The sequence below is a fragment of the Echeneis naucrates genome, chromosome 2 (assembly GCF_900963305.1).
Source record: "Echeneis naucrates chromosome 2, fEcheNa1.1, whole genome shotgun sequence".
Lineage (NCBI taxonomy): Eukaryota > Metazoa > Chordata > Actinopteri > Carangiformes > Echeneidae > Echeneis > Echeneis naucrates.
This window is the reverse complement of record NC_042512.1, coordinates 3,916,595-3,936,996: the sequence shown is the minus strand read 5'-3', so window position 1 is coordinate 3,936,996 and position 20,402 is coordinate 3,916,595. Positions and strand designations below refer to the sequence as shown.

The following is a 20,402-nucleotide window of genomic DNA, read 5'->3' as shown; positions in this document are numbered from 1 at the left end:
AACAACCGCATCAAACGCACGAGTGATGAGCACGGAGACTTTCGATTTGCAAAGTTTAACAGGCTGTTGATGGTTTCCGTTTTTAACAGATGCCCCTTGACAAGCAGAGAGATCAGAACTCATCTTCCTTTCTTTTGGCTGGAACTACAAAGCCTCTTCAGTTTTCAACAGCATTGTCATCCATTGGAGGACTGTTTGGAGCTTCATCAGCCTCCTCACCAGGGTGAGCATTCTGGGAAGTAGTGGAGTCAGGGTCAGGTCCTATGACAGTTGTTGCATCAGCTACATCATCCATTTAACGTTTTTGTTTTGCAGAACGAATCCTCATGTTTCCCTCAATGAAGGAAATATTGGTTGGCACGAATGGGTAGGTTTTCATGTTTGAAAAGCCCATTTTTCATGTTTTTGAACTCTGCTTCAACAGCAGCAGAACTTCCCCTGATGCTGGTGCTTCAGAAGAGTCAGAGTCAGTCGCGATGGTACGTAGAAGTTGTTTTGCATGTTCCACAGATTGTGACTTAAGAAGCTGTGCTATTGACCTCACAAGGAAATCTTTAACACCATGTGTTTTATTTTTCAGGCCGTCTCACTGGCAGATCATCTTGATGCAGACTAGAAATGTTCCTAAAAATTCCCAAAAAATACAGACTGTCTATTTTCATCATTATGCTGTGTTTCAACTCCTTGACGCTTTGAGCTGTAGAAAGAACAAGAGCAGTCGCACCATACAAGCATTTCAAAATAAAAGCCAATTTATTAGCCAATTAGCCAATAATTGACGGAGAATTCTCGGTTAATGCAAGCCCTGGTGGATTTGGCCATGCGGAATTTGTTTGGGCATGTTGTTGTTTTTCACAGAGTTTAAATGGAGGAGAGTTGAGTTTAAGCAAGTTTTGCAATTTAAAAATGAAGAAGTCTAAATATATCAACTCCCTTCCTTCTTCTGCACTGTTATGTTGTAATATGTCTCTGACTCCACCTTAAAGATTACCGTCTTACGCAACATGACAACGGGCTCGTCCGGGATTTGAACCCGGGACCTCTCGCACCCGAAGCGAGAATCATACCCCTAGACCAACGAGCAGGACAAGGCGACAAGGCGTCTGACTTCGGATCAGAAGACTGGGGGTTTGAGTCCCTTTGTGGTTGGGCAGGTTATAGCATATTTAATGGTTCTGGTGAAACCAAAGTAGAGGAAAGGGGCAGTGCAACTGCCGTAACATCAACATGTAGTGGCAGTAATCAGCTTAAAAACGAAGTACGTCCCTGGGTGGGCTCGAACCACCAACCTTTCAGTTAACAGCCAAACGCGCTGACCGATTGCGCCACATTGATTTCTCCATCTTCCAGTCTGCAGTTCCAGCTAGAATTATCATAAATGTTGATTGAGCCAACTGCTGTCTGCTGTTCTGGAACTGGATACTCAGAGTTCCCTTGCCTTGCAGTCGTCAGGGGAGCTAACCCTTATTATATGGAGCTGTGTGAGGTTGGCTGGTTGTGTTATTTGCAGTATCTTGTAAAGTGAAGCAACAGTAGTTTTGTGGCTCATGACAACTCTGACAGTTTCTCCACACAGAAGGTAATTTGACCATTTATTCCTCTTTGGATCTTTACCTAACCACAGAGGCTCTGAGCTGCTGCAGAAGGGGGAAAGAAAAACCATCTGATGAAGCCTCCTCTCTGTTTTGGGTGGTGGGTGCATGTTATTCACATGTTATATAGGTGAAGGTTGTTCTCAATCCCTCTCACACTAAATCAGATGGCAGAGGTTCCACTGAGAGCTGAACTCAGATCAGTGGATTCAAAGTACACAGTGCTAACCATTACACCATTTTAAGTCCTTAAAATGTCTAATCATATGCAATTACTGTGTGGCATCTTTTTACAAATGGGATTTTTTTCACAGATAGAAATTATTTCATTCAGTTCAAATCTGGGTGCCCCCTGCCAAACCTACATGTTTTCATACACAAGCACGAACTCTGGTTGACTGTGATGTTTCTCATTTCAGCCCACCTGGTGTTGGTATCGTCTTTCACTGGCTTCTATAACTTTTGTTCACAGCGAGGATGCATCCACAAAACGTCAGGATGTTCCAAAGGGAGACATGAAGACTCTGCAGTTACCTGATTGGTCAGAGAGTTTTAATGGAACTCCTGCAGAAGAAGTTACATGAGTTTATCTCAACAACCTTAAAATAGGAACTGCTGGGATTTGAACCCAGGATCTCCTGTTTACTAGACAGGCGCTTTGACCAACTAAGCCACAGCACCACTCTGATGCACAGAAATGTACAGAGGATCTTAAAATATTCCAACATAAGTAACTGACCATCACGACTCTTACAAGACAGGTGCTTTGACCAGCTAAGCCACAGGTCACCTGCACTTTTGGCAACAGTCAGAGCTCCAGACACAATAACTGATTGTAAAACTAAAGAAAAATACTTTTATAAATATAAACATGAGCTCTGTGTCACATTCATGCAGCTTGTGTACAAACAGACACCTGAAACACCTCCTGTGTGGAGAGTGGAGTGTGTCTTTGGATGAAAGATACACTGTTTGGTTCTGAGCTGATCATTAATAATCAATCAATGAATGTCATGCCATGTTGCAATCATAAATGCCTTAATTTGTGTCTCCTGTGAAAAGTGGTCAATCACCAAATTTCCTTCTGCTAAACACAAAATTACAGTTTCTCTTGTTCACAGACTGCAGGTAAAAGGTGTAGTACAGGAGGTGTCCTGGGGTCGAAATCCCAGTCGAGCCCATAATGTCTTGTAGCCAACAGAAGTGCCTCACTCTCATGACTCTTACCAATTTTTTCCCCCATCAAAAGGCACTCACCAATTTCCTTCTGCTAAACACAGGACCGTGCAACAACATCATGCAATATCAGCCAATGACACATTCCATTGTTGTGAATATAATTCTTGTAATGTAAATTACAATGACATTAAAGGCAATTGTGATTCTGAGGATGGACGAAAGGTCTTAGGCACCAGACTCAAGAACTTTCCTGCACAAACAGGCCTTGAACGCTGGACCCTCAGATCTGGACTTTGGCAACATGGCTTGTGGAAGACTCATGGTTTCATTATTTCATAGATCAGTGTCACCTATCACTGCTGTGGAGTCTATAATGTGAACCACTAAAGGGTTAGTGGGTTAGTGGTTAAAAGTCTGATGCTCTACTGACTGAGCTACTCAGGCTTCTGATTGGTGTATAATTGGACGAGCCCTCTTCTTAACAGAAGATTTTAGTTTTTTTTCTACACAAGAGTTTAGTTCTTTGGAGATATGGTAATAATAACTTCCTGTATTACAGCTTTTACTTGCAGTCTCTGGACTAGAGAAACAGTAGTTTAGAGTAAGAGTCATGATGGTCAGGCACTGATATTGGCAACATAACACAATGGGAGAACTTCTCAGTCATCAAAGATCTCACACAGAGCATTGATCATACATTACAACATTTATAGTACAGTCAGAAAACCAAATCTGCAGGACAACCACAAGAAATGACAGAAAAACCACCAATCAGGACTATTCATCAACAACAGGATGATGTTCCCTCTGTTCCTCGAAGGGACTTCACCAAGATTGAAACCTGCCATGTCCAGCTGTCTCTGATCACTAACGTCACTGGCTGGAACTCAAAACTAAACTAAACTCAAAGAGTTTAACTAAATCTAAATATGTTATGAATGACAGATTTAAAGTCCAGAGTGCTAACGATGACACCATGGAACCACATGTAGCTGTGTGAAGTTTGCTGTCTGTGTTACTTGAAGTATCCTGACAAGACACCAGTTGAACATAATCTTCAATCACTGTCAACGGTGTGGCCAACTTTGTGTCCTTTTAATTACATTTTGTGATTGTTCCTGGAGTTAATGGAGACTTTTGTGGAGGAACTGACAGGAAAGCGCACATCACTCTGCAGCTATCAACAGCAGATGCTGCAGTGAGCCCCGTCCCAAAGCCCTCACCTGTTCAGTCTATTTATGAAACATTTCAGAAGTCTCTGTGAGTCTACAATTTAACTTTGTGTTTTAAGTTTGTTTTCCTTCCAGAAATCCTGAGATCCCGAAATCCTGTAGATCTCAGGCCCATGGTGCCAAAGTCCTCCAGCTACAGACCTGTAACCCGTCCTCACCACAGCTGTACATCTGTTACACCCTGTAGTTGTCTCAGGGAAAGGGAAGCTTATTGTGATGGGATATATAGTGATGGGATGGGATGGCCGAGTGGTCTAAGGCGCCAGACTTAAGTTACGCTACTTCCTGTGAAGTGGGGAATTCTGGTCTCTGAATTCTGACAACTGAAAACTCTAAAGCCTGTGGCTCCCTGTGGTAGAAATGGACAGCAGTTGTTGGACTAAAGATAACTTAGCTGTGACTGAATCATATGTACAGGCTGAGTTGGATGGTCAGGCACTGATATTGGCGACATAGCTAGCAGCTTCAAAGGAAGCTTGAGCTACCACTGAACTACATCCCCTGCATGCTGGATTTGATGGCTCTGATGGAATAAACTGTTTCTACACAAGCTGCATGAATGTGACAGCTGCAGCACGTTGAATAGACAGCAGACTCCTCATTGGAAACTTAAGTTTGTTACATATAACTCAGCTACGTTACACAGACAAGTACTTGCAGCTAATGGCTCGTTGGTCTAGAGGTATGATTCTCGCTTTGCGTGCAAGAGGTCCCATCATGACTCTTACCAAAGTTTGTCTCCTGTTAAAAAAGGGCAATCACCAAATTTCCATCTGCTCAACACAGCAACAAACACTAAACAACTGTTTCTCTAGTCCAGAGACTGCAAGCAAAAGCTGTATGGCAGAACCATGATTGTCTTTTGAGCTTCATTAACAGAGTGCACTCTACTGTGGAGGTCATGAGAAAAAGTGGGAGGAGTCTTTGATCTCTGTGATGTCATTAGAACCTTTGTGACATCACAGAATCAGCATCTCCTTTGATGGTTACTGATGGAACAGGAAAAGGTCAGATCCTGATATAATCTTGTGAATCCACAAGTATGCCTTTCTTTGTTTGTGTACCAACAGCCTGAGCTCTGGTTCTGACTTTGTTTTGATGAACCTCATTATTTACACACAGCACTTTCAGGACGATGGTGATTGACCCCGTGACATAAATAAGTTATCATGCACCTGCGGGGTGTACCAGGTAGGAGGTTCACTATCCAAAGTCTGTAGTATTTGAAGATGACATCATTACAATAGTAGCAATGCCATGCTGAAGCTGCACTAGCTGAAGAGGGAAGATCTTCAGTGTTCCACCGTATTCACACTAGAGATGATTTTGCACCATCATCTTTGGAAGAGTTTGGTTCACATATTTTACAAAAGTTTTTGTCAGGAGTGGGATTTGAACCCACGTCTCCATTCAGAGACCAGAATGCCCTTTAGTGCAGGAAGGAGCTAACCTTGCGTCTGGCGCCTTAGACCACTCGGCCATCCTGACATATGGATCTAGCTCAAGTATCCCCTCAGTGTAGTCATTCTACCAAATTACTAACTGAACACAAACATATACGTGATGACAAAACAACAGCCATTGAATGCCACTTAAAACCAAAAATCTCCCAGTGTTTTGCCCCCACCCCCATTTTTTAAACCACACTTCAAAACATCATAATGAAGTTACAGCAAAGCCCTGATCAAATACAGAAGGTCTAGACCAAACTCTTTATGAAATTATTTTGACTACTATTTTGAGAGCAGGAGGAGGGGATATACAATACATTAAGTTGAAGAGTCTGGGGTTCATAACGTCAAATGATAATGATGATATGATAAAGTCAACAGGTAAAAAATATATCTGAATTCCAGTAAGGCTGACTGCACATCTGAAGGCTCTGTGTTAAAATTCTGTTGGGATCAGTGCTGGTGCTCTCCAAGTTTGTAGGTCTACAAGGCCTTATGGTGACAGTTTAATTTTGTTAATGAACTTAATGAACTGTGTTAGAAGAAGACTCTGTGGTGCAATGGTAGCGTGTCTCACTCCAGATGAGAAGGCTGTGCACGTCAGGTTCAAATTATCTGGTAACTTGGGGATGTCCTCTCAATGTACCTACCATGAGCATGCCTCTTTCTGAAAGTTCTAGTGTTATGTCGCCAATATCTTCCCAAAGTTTGTCTCCTGTGAGAAGCTGTCAATCACCACATTTCCATCTGCTCAACACAGCAACAACCACTTTGTCTTGTCCAGAAACTGCAAGCAAAAGCTGTAATACAGGTAGTGATGAGCAGGAGCTCCACTGAGAGCAAAGCACTGCTTCACTGCATGTAGCAGCCACCTGGGTAAAAACAGCAGCTGGTGTTTGCTCATGATGTCTCAGGGTGTTGTGTGGGTGTTTTTGAATGTCAGATCTTTGTAGTCCATAAAGAAAGGATGAATGAAAAGGAGCATTTCCTCCTGTTTGTCACGGCCTATTCTATTCATCCCTGTACTCTGATGTACAAGGATATATTTTGGATCTTAAAATACCCCCAATGTACGTGGCTGACCATCATGACTCTTACCAAAGTTTCTTTAGCTTAAAATAAACTGTCACATTAATGTCCTGAATGTGCTGTGTGTAAATTATTACCAGCAGTGCAGTGGAAGCGTGCTGGGCCCATAACCCAGAGGTCGATGGATTGATACCATCCTCTGCTATTCTAACACACTGAATGTCTCATCATTTAGCTGGAAGATGTCAGGAGTTTTTCAGCAGCACCGATTTACAGGAAAACATGGAGAATGTCATTTATCACTTTTTTCCAGTAATGTGTAAACCCCAATGGATTTCTAGTCCATCACCTTAACCACTCGGCCACAACAACACTCCCATCACTCAGCATTCTCCAGCCTGGATAGTTTCCTCCTCAAAGGACAGGGCACCTTCATTGTTGTGAGCAAGTACAGCTTCCAGCTCTTTTTCCCCAGAGTCCACTGAGGGAATTATACTATTATGCCATGCGAGTGTGGCAGTTGTGTTTATTTCTATCACTCTGGTTAATGACATATTATAGAAAAACACACGTGCTCTCCCCGTCGGGGAATCGAACCCCGGTCTTCCGCGTGACAGGCGGAGATACTGTCCACTATACTAACGAGGATCCCACATGTCCCCTGAGACATATGTGACCATCAAGGAGCTTTCACTGCTTTTGCTTTTGTTATGAAACCCCACAGACTTCAATACACTCTGACTTTATTTTCCAACCAGTGGAGCCCCCTGGTGGTCATTAGATAGACTGCAGGTGGAAGTCTCAGTTCTTTTAAACCAGCACATCCACTTTTATAGAAAGTTTATGGTCCTTAACTTATCAGATACAACAATAACACAAAGTTACAATGATCAGTCCAGGGACATTTCTGTGCGACTTTGTGCGCATGCGCTCATCCATTTGAAGCGAACGTGAGATAGTGTGACGTATTCATCTGTGTCGCGTGGGAGATCAATGAAAGACAGGAAATGCCTTTGATCTCCAGTGACGTCACACAGTCTCGTTGTGGAGTTATTAGTTGTTGATGTTGTTCTGTAAAAATCTGCATCAGTGAAACATTCATTCATACACAAGGACATCACGTATATTGTTGGAATAGGAAATCTTATTTTTCTGTGTGTGTTCCTGAGAAAGAGGCTCATGTGCTGGTTGAAGTGAATCAGCACAGCTTCTGTCAGGAACATCTGTTTGTTGCTGACAACATCTGGATCACAGATGACACATCAGACTGATATTATCTGTGTCATGGTGTTCAGAGATTTCAGCAGCTCACATCCAACACAGAGACTCTGAGCAGGCCCACCTGGTCTTAGACCCAGACCCAGACCCAGACCTAAATCCAAACCCAGGAGACAGAGGTTGAGTGAGTCAGTGAGGAAGAAGCTGCTCGTTCTCCTTCAACAGTTTGATCTGAGGAAAAGTCACTTCCTCTTTTCAGGAATCAACTTCTACCATCTGTCCACTAGATGGAGATAACTGAGCATCAACTGAGAACTGAGTTCTTCATCATCTGGAAACAGACAGCATTGTTTTCTTCAGCTGGAGCTCTTTGTTCAAATCTACATTGAGATTCAGAGCCAAATGTTTTTCCTTTCCTGGATTTACTTCATCATTTCAGTCACTCTGTGGATTCAGCTGACAAATGCAAAATACAACCAACATTTAAACGATGACGTGTTGAAACAAAACTTTATTGATTCAGTCTGGTCAGCAGAATATAACCTGATGAAATCAGCAACATTAAACTGATGTTTCTACATGAATGCATCACTGATTCTAAAACCATAAACTGAACATGAACACTCTGTACACTCAGCGTTACACACATGAAGACAACATCATGTGTTTAAGGTGATGTTGAGCTGAACAGGACTTGTATTGAACACACAGAGGGAGTGCACCGTTCCTGGAGATACTGCAATACCAGGTCGATGCGTGGAGTGGACGGAGCAAGCCCCTATTCCATCTCCCTGTTCCAAAAATCTATTTAATATATGGTCCCCGGGTAGGGGACGTATCAGATATTAAACTGATAAGAACAGATACTACACTTGATCTTAGCCAAAAGGCCGAGAAGCGATACCGCTCAGCTGTCGGAGGTAACGGAGTGTTTCTCCGCACCGACCCGCTCAGTGAGGGGTCAGAGTCGGCTTCAGTAACAACATCACTCCGAGAGAGAGACACAAACAGAAGACATGAAGAAACGAAGGAGGGATCAGAAAACAACCACAGACATGTTATTTTCACAAAGTTACGTTGTAGAGCAAAGAAAACGTCTCTTCTTGGTCACCTGTAAAACTTCATATCTATGTCAGTTTACCAGCTGAATATTATTGTGAAAACATCAGTTTGTCCTCTCATGTGATTGGCCTCATGGTGTGTCCATCAAAATAACCCCCCTGTCTGCACGGATTTTCTGAAGATTCGGCTCTCCTCGACTGGACTGAATAAAATGAAAGAATATCTTTGTTATCCACAGAATAAAAGCACAAATGACTGAACATCCAGATATTTAAAATGGCATTCAAAGTTATTTTAATCCAGCATTACTGCCATCATTTTATCTTAACATAAAGTCCGTTATGTCCGTTTAATGCTAACATGCAATAGAAAACGCCATAGACCGGCTAACGGGATTAGCATCCGTACCGCGATCATTTTAAAGAGTCACTGAATTTATTTCGACTCAAACATGGCAGTGTTACTAAAGTAACACGGGATGTAACACTCAGAATCGGATCAATGAAAACACTCCAAATGACGTCACCACATTCAGCAAGCAATACTTCAGAACAGAGTAAAATCTGGTGACTACGTCACACTTCCACTAAGTTATTGCCGGAAAATTGCTTTTTAAGACAGAAAAGTACATTTGTCAGAGCAGACAATTTTTCGATTTAAACATTGTGATGATCGTTTCCTGTGTCACATCTGTAATGATATACTAATCACTAAACTGTTAACTAAACTGGAAATGATCAATCTGCAGACTTTGCTCTGATCATTGTAACTTTGTATCTGATAAGTTAAGCTGCACTTCTAATGACCACCAGGGGGCAGTTCCACTGGTTGGAAAAAAGACTTCTGGCTGCATTGAAGTATATGGAGAGAACAACAACAAGTTCTGAGATGCTGCTTGTGGCCAGTATGGGGATTGAACCCATGACCTTGGCGTTATTAGCACCACGCTCTAACCAGCTGAGCTAACCGGCCTGTGTGACAGTATTTTTTTTGGCTTATTTTCACAAATCAATCTTAAATAATTACATAGCCTATCGTAGCTCAAAGCTTTTGATCCAGTGAGACATTTATAAGCAGTTAGAGCACATTGAACACAACCTGTTGAAGTCAGAGAAGCCTTCCTGAATTCATGTTGTCTAACTTACTGACACTTGAATAGTGGAACTGCAGACAATGGACACATCATATTAGGGGCTCCTCTGGGATTTACACACAGAACCTCTTGCACCCAAAGTCAGAATCATACCCCTCGATCAGGGGTCTGCAACCTTTTATTTATTTAACCTTTATTGCCATTATTTAGTTTGATATGGATTAAGAAAAGCCAATAACATCCAACCACCACCCAAAACAGAGGTTCATGATGACCCTGTAGTTGGCACACACCCTCTGGTCCCCCTTCTTGAAGGGCTGTTCATCATTATTTTGTTTGTGTGTAGCTGTTCTGTTCTTAATGTTGGATCTTTCTTGTCAATAAAGAACGCTTGAATAAAGATCAGAATGAAAAGTAACATTTTTTCAAAAATTGAAAAAGCCTTATCAAGGGCTTGTTGGTCTAGGGGTATGATTCTCGCTTTGGGTGTGAGAGGTCCCGGGTTCAAATCCCGGACGAGCCCTTCATATGACATGTCCAATGATCTGCCCCGCTTCTGCAGTGGACATTTTACCTCCTTCACTTTCCAGCAAAACATTTCCAATATTATTTTTTTAAACATTGATTCAATGTGGCCCTTAACCTGCAATATGCCCTTTAAGGTAACATTTGTGACTTTCTAACTACTTTCTAAACCCTCCACCCTCCATATCATTGATAAAACTTGCTGACTTTTGGGTTTTGTTTTTTTTTATATTGTTCAAAATAAACTGAAATAAAATCAAATGGTGATGTGTGTCCATCTAAAATAATGGGAAATAGTGATGTGAAATGTGATGTGAAGAAATTAAATGGATCATCAGAAAAACACGTCCTGCTGCACCACAGAGGATGTGAGCGTTTACCAAAAGTGCAAACGGGTGATCTGACCCTGACGTGAGTTGAACACACAACCTTCTGATCTGGAGTCAGACGCGCTACCATTGCACCACAGTCTCTCATACGCACCCAACTGTAGGAGTTGAAACGCATCAAAACATATTAAATGAAATACACATAACAGTCTGTGTTTTTTGAAACAACATGAAACTAGCTGAGGTTTAAATAGTGTAACTACAGCTGCTCGTCATTAAGTCTCTGTGGGGCAATGAGCCAGTGTGTTTGGCTGTTAACTTTCCTGATCTTTCATAATGTTAAATGTTATAGATATAACAGCTAGATATGACACCTCGTCATGAGTCAAGCTGAGTGGATAGTTGAGAGATCAGGGTGTTGCACAAGATAAGTACTTCCTGTGCTTCATTATCAACGCTGGAGATGGCGGGGATTGAACGCAGGGCCTCATACAGGCAAAGCATGCACTCTACCACTGAGCTACATCCCCTGCATGGTGAACAATGCCAGCTGGAAACTAATCACTGAACTGTTACAAAGGAAATGATCAATCTGCAGTCTTTGCTCTGATCATTGTAACTTTGTGTTATTGTTGTATCTGATAAGTTAAGCTGCACTTCTAATGACCACCAGGGGGCAGTTCCACTGGTTGGAAAAAGACTTCAGACTGCATTGAAGTCTATGGAGAGAGCAACATCAAGGTCTGAGATGCTGCTTGTGGCCAGGATGGGGACTGAACCCATGACCTTGGCGTTATTAGCACCACGCTCTAACCAGCTGAGCTAACCGGCCGGTGTGAAAGTGTTTTGTTGGCTTATTTTTACAAATCTTTAACCAGCTGACAGCATTGGCTGTGAAATCATTCAGCCTGTTACCGGCTCAAGTCCACAGCACTGTCCTCAGCTGTTTTTGTTGGATAATATCTGGTTTGGTTTAATCTCTTCCATAAAACGTCAGGATGTTCCAAAGGGAGACATGAAGACTCTGCAGTTACCTGATTGGTCAGAGAGTTTTAATGGAACTCCTGCAGAAGAAGTTACATGAGTTTATCTCAACAACCTTAAAACAGGTACTGCTGGGATTTGAACCCAGGATCTCCTGTTTACTAGACAGGCGCTTTGACCAACTAAGCCACAGCACCACTCTGATGCACAGAAATGTACAGAGGATCTTAAAATATTCCAACATAAGTAGCTGACCATCATGACTCTCACAAGTCAGGCGCTTTGACCAGCTAAGCCACAGCAGCACTGCAACATTCATCTATATACAGAGGATCTGGTGATGGAAGTGTAATGTGTATACAGTTGAGGTTGATGGTAAAGTGGTTTGTGAACCTGTTTGACTGCAGATGTGCATTTTCATTTGGACCCCAGGAAGAGTAGCTGCTGCCTCAGTGACAGCTAACGGGGATCCTAACAAGTGATAAACTACAAACAGCCATTTCCAATTTTCATCAAACTGGATTCTTTCATGAAACGTTCTTTAACTCTCGGTCTAGTGGTATGATTCTCACTTCAGGTGCAAGAGGTCCTGGGTTCAAATCCTGGACGAGCCTTTAATATTATGTCGCCAACATCTTCCCAAAGTTTGTCTCCTGTGAAATGATCCACGCTCTAACCAGCTGACGTTGAGGATAATTCTGACTGGATAGATAATTTTAAGTGGAATAGCAGGCTGCAACTTAGACAGACTAAAGCAACCACCGACGAGGATGGGATTCGAACCCACGCGTGCAGAGCACAACGGATTAGCAGTCCATCGCCTTAACCACTCAGCCACCTCGTCATGTTTGATGGCTTCAAAGGCAGATATTTAGGATAATTCTAGCTGGAATAGCAGGCTGCAACAGAAAAAGTTTTGTCGTGTAATCCAAGAGAATTCCCATACCGGGAGTTGAACCCGGGCCGCCTGGGTGCATTCTTATCAGAATTGGCAAGCCAGGAGAGACATTCTCTGATGGATGCAGATCCATCCACTCCATCCACTGTGAGCCCCTCAGCCCCAGAATGCTGGAGAAACAGGAAGGAGGAACGCCCTCAACCAACAGTGGCAAACAGCTGTCTGAGTGAAAAACCTCCCCTTGATGTGTGGATTCAAATCCCACTTCTGACAGAAACTGCTTTTCTTTCACCTCTCCTGCTGTAAGGTGTGTTTGGGGACAAAGTTGTTTTATGCATGTATATATATAATATATATTACATAACAACTACTTACACTTGGATGAATAAAAATTGTATTTTTTTAATTTAACAGTAAGTGAAAACATCAAGAACAAGTGTGCATGTGGAGACGTCCTCTTCCTCTGTGTCCTGGACACTAAAAAGCAGATGAAGCAAAATAGGTGAGAAAAGAAGATGTTCAGTTGTGTCATGGTTCACAACTGCGAACAAACTATGTTACTTCATTACTGTTACTTCATCACATTTTAAATTTTAAAGTTTGGCATATTTCATGAACATTTTGTTGGTGGCAGGTGGAAGGAATTTCAAAAGCTTTGTCACAGTTTCCTGACTTATGTATTGTAGTTAAGTATTGTAAAAACAACAAGACAGCAGCTGAAACCTTCCCTGCCTGGATATTCCAGAAGTGTGAGCAAAGTCCAAGTGAAGCTCCTGCTGGCTATCAGGAGGGATTTAGAAGTAAAATGTCCCCTTCTTCAGCTGTTATGTTTAAAATGCAAAGTACTTTTTGAAGTACTCTATGATGTTCCAGTCTGCAGTTCCAGCTAGAATTATCCTAAATGTTGATTGAACAGACTCCTGTCCGCTGTTCTGGAACCAGATACTCAGTATTTCTCCATCTCAGAATAACCTCAGAACCTGTATTTTTTCGTTGTTGTTATGATATGGAGCTGTGTGAGGTTGGCTGGTTGTGTTATTTGCAGTATCTTGTAAAGTGAAGCAACAGTAACTTTGTGGCTCATGCTGTGCTGAGGAGAAGGGAAATTGGTGATTGACTGCTTTTCACAGGAGACAAACTTTGCTAGCAGTCATGATGGTCAGCCACTTATATTGCGATATTTTCAGATCCTCTGTACATCTTTGCACTTCAGTGTGGTGCTGTGGCTTAGTTGGTCAAAGTGCCTGTCTAGAGATCCTGGGTTCAAATCCCACCAGTGCCTCTTTGTTGAGATAAGGCCATATTAACTTCACAGTTTCATCAGCATACCAGGACTTGACTGGGTCCTCATGTAACTGCAGAAGTTCAGTTCAATTAAAAGGACACAGGAGTCTCTCTGTTTAAATCCCAGCAGTTCTGTGGGTGAAGTCAAATGTTGTTGAAATAAACTACTTTTGGGTTTTCATCAGCTGGAGGTCACAATGATCAATATTAATAGAAATAAACACTTGAAATATGTCACTGTGTGTAACGATGTCATAAAATATATTATTTTTACTTTCTGAATGGAATAAAATGAATCAAAAAGTGGTTGAATATATTTATCTTATCGCGTTTTGAAGGAATGAAATAGTTCTGTTTCATCCCTTTTACAGTGATTAGTAATCTGTAACTCATTCCATTTTAAAGTAACTTCCCCAACAGGGGAACAGGGATGTCAGTGATGGAGCCAAACCGTCTCCACTTCTTATACGGTGAATGTGTGCTTCTGTGTTTTTTTTTTCTTTTGCAAGAAAATGTAAAATTAAAGTAAAACTTAAAAGTGAGCTGAAAGAAAAGGACCTGTTCTGTGTTAAGTGTTGATGATGACTTTTTGTGTGTGTGGGGGTGTTTTGTTTTGAATTTCTGATCTTTGCTGTCCATAAAGAAAGGCATTAACAAAGCCCCACCTGTCATGTCTCTATTCCCCACCAGTGGGGTGGAGCCCACACTTCAAGAACGGCGGCCCTCTAAGCATCCAACAGCATCACTGAGTCACTGAGCACAGTGACAACTGTACACATTACTGGAGAAAGTGATAAATGACATTCAGCCAGTGTGTTAGAACAGCAGAGGAGGGTTTCAATCCATCAACCTCTGTATTATGGGCCCAAAACACTTCCGCTGCTCCACTCTGCTCATAGCAGGCTGTGCTGCAGTCTCTTCTGGATCTGTGGGTTCAAATCCTCTGTGCTGTGCTGTGACCCAGCTTCTTTGTCTGAGGGCCCTCTTAGGAAAGATCCTTACTGATGAATTTGTTTTGCTTTAATTCACATCTGTCCTCATTCAACTGATTCCTCAATTAACTGTTGGTAGAAACTGTTGGTTTGTTTGGCACCTTGACATTTCCTAAATAGCTTTTTATCTCTCATTAATTAAAAAAGACAGTCTTCTAAAGGATAAACCACAGGTACTAAAATCCAGGATTGAACCAGGGACTCTACCAACTGAGCTGTTTCAGCACAGCACACAGTGGAAATGACTTCTCATTGTTGCTTCCATGGCCTGGAAGTGGAACTGGAAGTGGTGAGAGGCGCCAACTCACTGCCTTGAACACTTGTTGACGCACTGTTTCCTCAGACATGCTTTTAGAAACATGACAGCTAACCCTAACCTGATCACAGAGAGTCTCTTGAACGGCTCTTTAATATGAACGATGGGAACCAAGTCACACTTTCAGGCCCCCCTCCTTTTTTTATTAGTGCCTCGGGTCCCTCTGTGCCATCAAATAAAATTTTGGGAAGGATAATAAAAGTAAGACATAAAAGGTGAACTGTGATGGCAGGAATCAAGGTGTGAACACAGTCTGGCAGCTCTTCAGGGAAATACACAGAACAGTCTGTCTTTTCTGGACATGTTTGGTGTGTAGCACAACACAACTACACAGCTCAGCTATTTGTTGACTGACAAACACAACAGCAAGCTCTAACTCAGACAGTTACAATTATTCCTTTCTACATAAATGCTTCTCTTTGGGGTTGTCCTGCTCAGAAATTCAGTAAAAAATTATGATGATTTGCTATTTTAAATTTGTACAGATCAGCCACAACAACACAACCCTAATCCCTAATCACTGCAGTTAACAGTCCTCTCACCATATGCTAATGGTCCTCATGAATTTAAGAGGATCGTTGTCTGTTCCTGATGGACTAAATGTGTTCTTCATTACAAACCATTACCAAGACCATTGAAACCGCCCAAACAAAGTAAACAGGCAGCTGTGGGAGTGGTTTCATTCAGGTATAAGATAAATTCAGGTAAAAGCCTGAAAGGGAGTCCATTGGACACGACTGGGAAGTTAATGCAAAGACTCTTGAGGAGAAGATCCTAAGTGAGGTAAAAATTAAAGCTTAATGTGACTTAATCAATTCAATTGCTCTCTTTTTCCACTTTCAGTGTGAATTGACAAAAACAACAGTAAGTCTTGGAGCCATGTTTTCTTCAGATCTAACTCAGATCACTCCAATCAGAGACACTCATAAAGTCTTTGTGCATAAGTGCTTCTCTTTGGGGTTGTCCTGGATGGAAATTGGACAAAAAAGATGAGGAATGCAATTCCTTCTTTTCTTCAATCACCAGGACAACAAGTTTTATCAATTAATCAATTGGGGGCAAAGAAAGTAGTTTGAAAGTCACAAATGTTACCTTAACTTGAGCACTGACTTGACTGTTGAATTCAGTAAGTGCTACTTGTTGGGGCAGTGCTGACTGACAAAGACAACAACTTCTTCTTAGAATGCAACAATGATCATTTCAAATAAAAAGACGGAAGACTTCCTTTTGTACATGTGCTTCTCTTTGGGGTTGTCCTGGATGGAATTTGAACAAAAATTAATACATTTCGTCAGATCAGCTGAATTAGTGCATTTGTCACCAACGTTTCCCCAACTGAAGCACAGACTTCTGTTCTGAGAGCAGTAAGTGCTATTTTGTGGGGTAGTGTTGGTGATTTCAGAAGTCAATCACAAGTCAGCAAGTTTTATCAATGATATGGAGGGTGGGGGGTTAAGAAAGTAGTTAGAAAGTCACAAATGTTACCTTAAAGGGCATATTGCAGGTTAAGGACCACATTGAATCAATGTTTAGAAAAATAATATTGGAAATGTTTTGATAAAGTGTCTCATACTGATAATATCCGTATATTTGCTGCACACAAACAGGACTGATGGTCTTTTGTTCCTCAGCTGAAAGGTGAACAAGGTAAAATGTCCACAGCAGAAGTCCTGCAGGGTTTTGTCACCGACAGACTCGCCGCCACCTGCCGGGAGATCTTAGCGGCCGTGGACAGAATGGTAGCCGGATATGAGGAGGAGGCTTCGGGCTTCAGGCAGGAGATCGACCGGCAGAGGAGCCAGCTGGAGCTGCTGCAGCCCCGAGTCCTGATCCACAAAACGGGTCGGTTGTTTTTATGAGTGAGAAAGGCTGAGGACTGTATTTGGCAGATGTAGAATGAAGCAGCTGGAGGAATAACTGTGTTCATATTGTAGCTAATAAAGAGGATTCATTATTGAATCGTTTCCTCCAGATGTTCAGCAGCTGATGGTGAAAAAAGAGGTTCCTACTGAGTTCACCTCCAGTCCGGATCCGGAGGATTCAGAGAGTCCAGTCCTTAAACAGGAACAGGAGGAGGACCAGGTACCAGGACTGGAGGAGACCAGGAACCCTGTGAGGCCGTTTCAGGTGAAGAGTGAGGATGAAGAGATGAATGAACCGGCCAGGAGCTGTGATCCACAGAGTCCTCTTCAACCAGATCCAGATCCAGAGGAAGAGGTCTCAGACTCCTCTGATACTGAAATCAGTGAAGATTATCATGAAACCAGAGTGGCCCAGTCAGATGTGAAAATACATGAAGGTGATGCAAATGTTAGAAAATGTGACAGCAATGAAAAACCCATCAGCTGCTCTGAGTGTGGGGAAACGTTTAAAAAAAAGTGGGATCTGAAGATTCACAAGGTAGTCCACACAGGAGAGAGACTATTCTGCTGTGATGTTTGTGGGAAAATTTTTTTGCAGAAGGCCAATCTGAGGCTTCACATGGTAGTTCACTCAGAAGAGAGACCCTTCACCTGTGATGTTTGTGGGAAAAGGTTTAAACTACAGAAAATCCTTAAAGCACACATGGTAGTCCACACAGAAGAGAAACTCTTCAGCTGTGATGTTTGTGGGAAAAGGTTTAAACTACAGAAAATCCTTAAAGCACACATGGTAGTCCACACAGGAGAGAGACCCTTCATCTGTGATGTTTGTGGGAAAAGGTTTAAACTACAGAAAATCCTTAAAGTACACATGGTAGTCCACACAGAAGAGAAACCCTTCAGCTGTGATATTTGTGGGAAAAAATTTAAACAAAGGCGAAACCTGAAATTTCACATGGAGGCCCATACAGAGGGGAAACCGTTTGGTTGTGACAAATGGTAAGAAGAGAAAGACCGAAGCAGGTGACTGCAGGATCTTTGCTGGTTGACCAAAAGTAAACTGTAACATGTTTGGTAATTTGTTTTTACTTTTGCTTTGTTGTTTTTTGTCCTCACTCATTTGTGTTTGAGTCAGTGACATATATACCAGAAAAAAAGGTTTTGTCAACGAATTTCAATAAAACGCATAAAAAATGTTGACTTTTGTTCTGCTAATTCATCTTTATAGAAACATGTGTTTTTGTTTTTTGTTTTTTTTATTTGCAATCAGAAATTATGTGACAATTTGTTGTATTATGCCTAAAATATGCTGTGATATGAAAATAATATAAACTGAAAATGGATTAAACCTGTAAGTTACTCACTTTATCAGAACTAAACGGTGATCCATTGTAGTTTTGTGAAAATGAGCATTGAGCATTAGTTTCTAAATCATCGCTCAAAGTGAGACCTATGCTGTCGGTCTATCAACATATTTTCTACTTATTGTGACATACTTTGCTATAAAGTTCTCCCAATATTTGTCACTCTGTGATGCTGTTTTCTATGTATTCCATGAATGTTTTCAGATTTTATCTTTAATAACAGACTCTGGCTGGCCTACATCTGAGCTAAAGATACAAATAAAATAATCTAAATCGGCTTTTATTTTGAAATGCTTGTGTGTTGCGACAGCTCCTGTTCTTTCTGTAGCTCAAAGCGTTAAGGAGTTCAAACACAGCAAAACATATTAAACGATAAAAATAAAGATTTGAACAAGGAATGAAAATCTGAACAACAATGCAGAAACCTTTAACTTGTTGTTTCTCCGTCTTGTACAGCACACAGTGGAAATGACTTCTCATTGTTGCTTACATGGCCTGGAAGTGGAACTTCGTGAGACTGACACGCTGCCTGCTGCACCAACGAGGCCTGGAACCCAGAGTAAGTAAAAGAGTGAGATGGAGGAGAGCTGTCAGTGTTTCAGTATAAATATACAGCCCTGACCACTGTTGTATCCAGGCAGAGCTGACTGCTGCTTTTCATGGTGAGCAGTGATCATTGCTTTGGCCGGGAATTGAACCCCGGCCTGTCGCATGGGAGGCGAGAATTCTACCACTGAACCACCAATGCTGACTGCACAGCCAAACCCACCTCCAATATGATGGCAATGCAGAGTCACACTTGTCACATGGAAGTACTTCAAATTCAAACAACCACCTGTCTGTCAGGATGGCCGAGTGGTCTAAGGCGCCAGACTCAAGGTAAACTCCTTCCTTCACTGAAGGGCATTCTGGTCTCTGAATGGAGACGTGGGTTCCAATCCCACTCCTGACAAAGAAAGCATTTTGCAAAATTTGTGATCCAAACTCTTCCAAAGTGGATGAAAAATCTGTATAAAATGTGAATTTGACTTTTTCACAATAAAGGGGTTAGGACTGAAAACTCTAAAGCCTGTGGCTCCCTGTGGTAGGAATGGACAGCAGTTGTTGGACTAAAGATAACTCAGCTGTTACTGAATCATCTGTAGCTCAGTCAGTGGAGCATCAGAAAGGAGCAGCTGTTCTACTCCGAGTCTCTCCCAGATGTCTGAGCTCCTCAGAAACCTGTCTAACGTAGCTGAGTTAGATGCTAATCATGTCTATTGAATGTTGTTGAAGAACACATGCAAACAGAGAAAAGACAAGTGTAGAGTTCTTACCTGATCTCTGGGGAATATTTGCTACAGGTGCTGCAGGATGTGGGTCAAGGTGCTGGGTTGATGTTCCAGCATCAAGGGAGACATTGTTGATGGTGCAAAACCATACGGTGGATGTGTGGGCAGAACTGATGCTGTCAGCTTCAGTCTCTGGATAGAAACTGTTAGGAAACAACTTCATTCTCTGTTTGTTTTTCCACAGAGGAAGTGAAGTCACACACCACATGATGTTTCTCTTTCCTGCTCCTCGTTAATATAGTGGACAGTATCTCTGCCTGTCACACAGAAGACTTCAAACCTTCAAACTACTGATGCAACGATATGAAATTTTTCCCCAATACTGTTATCAATATCTGTTAAAAACATTTTCCCTGACCAGGAATCGAACCCTGGCCACGGCGGTGAGAGCGCCGAATCCTAGCCACTAGACGTAACCACGTCTACCGATGGGTGCATGTTATTCACAAGTTCAAATTCAAATAATACAATAAATTCAACTCCCAGCACTTCCTTGTTGCTCAGGTCAGATGTTGTAGAACATCTGATCATCAGATGTTGTAGTTGGTTGTGGTGTGGTTGAAAGACGAGGCAGAATATTGGAAATGTAACTTTGGGTCTTAAAAAAAAAAAAAAACTGCTTATCGCCCAACGTGGGGCTTGAACCCACCTGAGATTAAGA

At 41.9% G+C, this 20,402-nt stretch overlaps 11 non-coding genes across 11 annotated transcripts; 2 read left to right on the top strand and 9 right to left on the bottom strand.

Annotated features, from left to right (window-relative positions):
- Positions 1 to 1,012: 1,012 nt before the first annotated feature.
- Positions 1,013 to 1,084, bottom strand: trnap-cgg (transfer RNA proline (anticodon CGG)). The gene has a single exon. It is a non-coding gene; the product is annotated as a tRNA-Pro (tRNA).
- A 1,115-nt stretch (positions 1,085 to 2,199) lies between these two features.
- Positions 2,200 to 2,273, bottom strand: trnat-agu (transfer RNA threonine (anticodon AGU)). Its single transcript has one exon. It is a non-coding gene; the product is annotated as a tRNA-Thr (tRNA).
- A 4,786-nt stretch (positions 2,274 to 7,059) lies between these two features.
- trnad-guc (transfer RNA aspartic acid (anticodon GUC)) lies at positions 7,060 to 7,131 on the bottom strand. The gene has a single exon. It is a non-coding gene; the product is annotated as a tRNA-Asp (tRNA).
- Positions 7,132 to 8,412: 1,281 nt separating this feature from the next.
- LOC115058438 (U2 spliceosomal RNA) lies at positions 8,413 to 8,603 on the bottom strand. Its single transcript, XR_003842085.1, has one exon. It is a non-coding gene; the product is annotated as a U2 spliceosomal RNA (small nuclear RNA).
- A 1,058-nt stretch (positions 8,604 to 9,661) lies between these two features.
- trnai-aau (transfer RNA isoleucine (anticodon AAU)) lies at positions 9,662 to 9,735 on the bottom strand. Its single transcript has one exon. It is a non-coding gene; the product is annotated as a tRNA-Ile (tRNA).
- Positions 9,736 to 10,307: 572 nt separating this feature from the next.
- On the top strand, positions 10,308 to 10,379 carry trnap-ugg (transfer RNA proline (anticodon UGG)). The gene has a single exon. It is a non-coding gene; the product is annotated as a tRNA-Pro (tRNA).
- A 1,089-nt stretch (positions 10,380 to 11,468) lies between these two features.
- Positions 11,469 to 11,542, bottom strand: trnai-aau (transfer RNA isoleucine (anticodon AAU)). Its single transcript has one exon. It is a non-coding gene; the product is annotated as a tRNA-Ile (tRNA).
- Positions 11,543 to 11,817: 275 nt separating this feature from the next.
- trnat-agu (transfer RNA threonine (anticodon AGU)) lies at positions 11,818 to 11,891 on the bottom strand. The gene has a single exon. It is a non-coding gene; the product is annotated as a tRNA-Thr (tRNA).
- A 565-nt stretch (positions 11,892 to 12,456) lies between these two features.
- trnas-gcu (transfer RNA serine (anticodon GCU)) lies at positions 12,457 to 12,538 on the bottom strand. The gene has a single exon. It is a non-coding gene; the product is annotated as a tRNA-Ser (tRNA).
- A 6,549-nt stretch (positions 12,539 to 19,087) lies between these two features.
- trnag-ccc (transfer RNA glycine (anticodon CCC)) lies at positions 19,088 to 19,158 on the bottom strand. Its single transcript has one exon. It is a non-coding gene; the product is annotated as a tRNA-Gly (tRNA).
- Positions 19,159 to 19,251: 93 nt separating this feature from the next.
- On the top strand, positions 19,252 to 19,362 carry trnal-caa (transfer RNA leucine (anticodon CAA)). Its single transcript has 2 exons — positions 19,252 to 19,289; positions 19,317 to 19,362. It is a non-coding gene; the product is annotated as a tRNA-Leu (tRNA).
- The last annotated feature ends 1,040 nt before the right edge of the window (positions 19,363 to 20,402 follow it).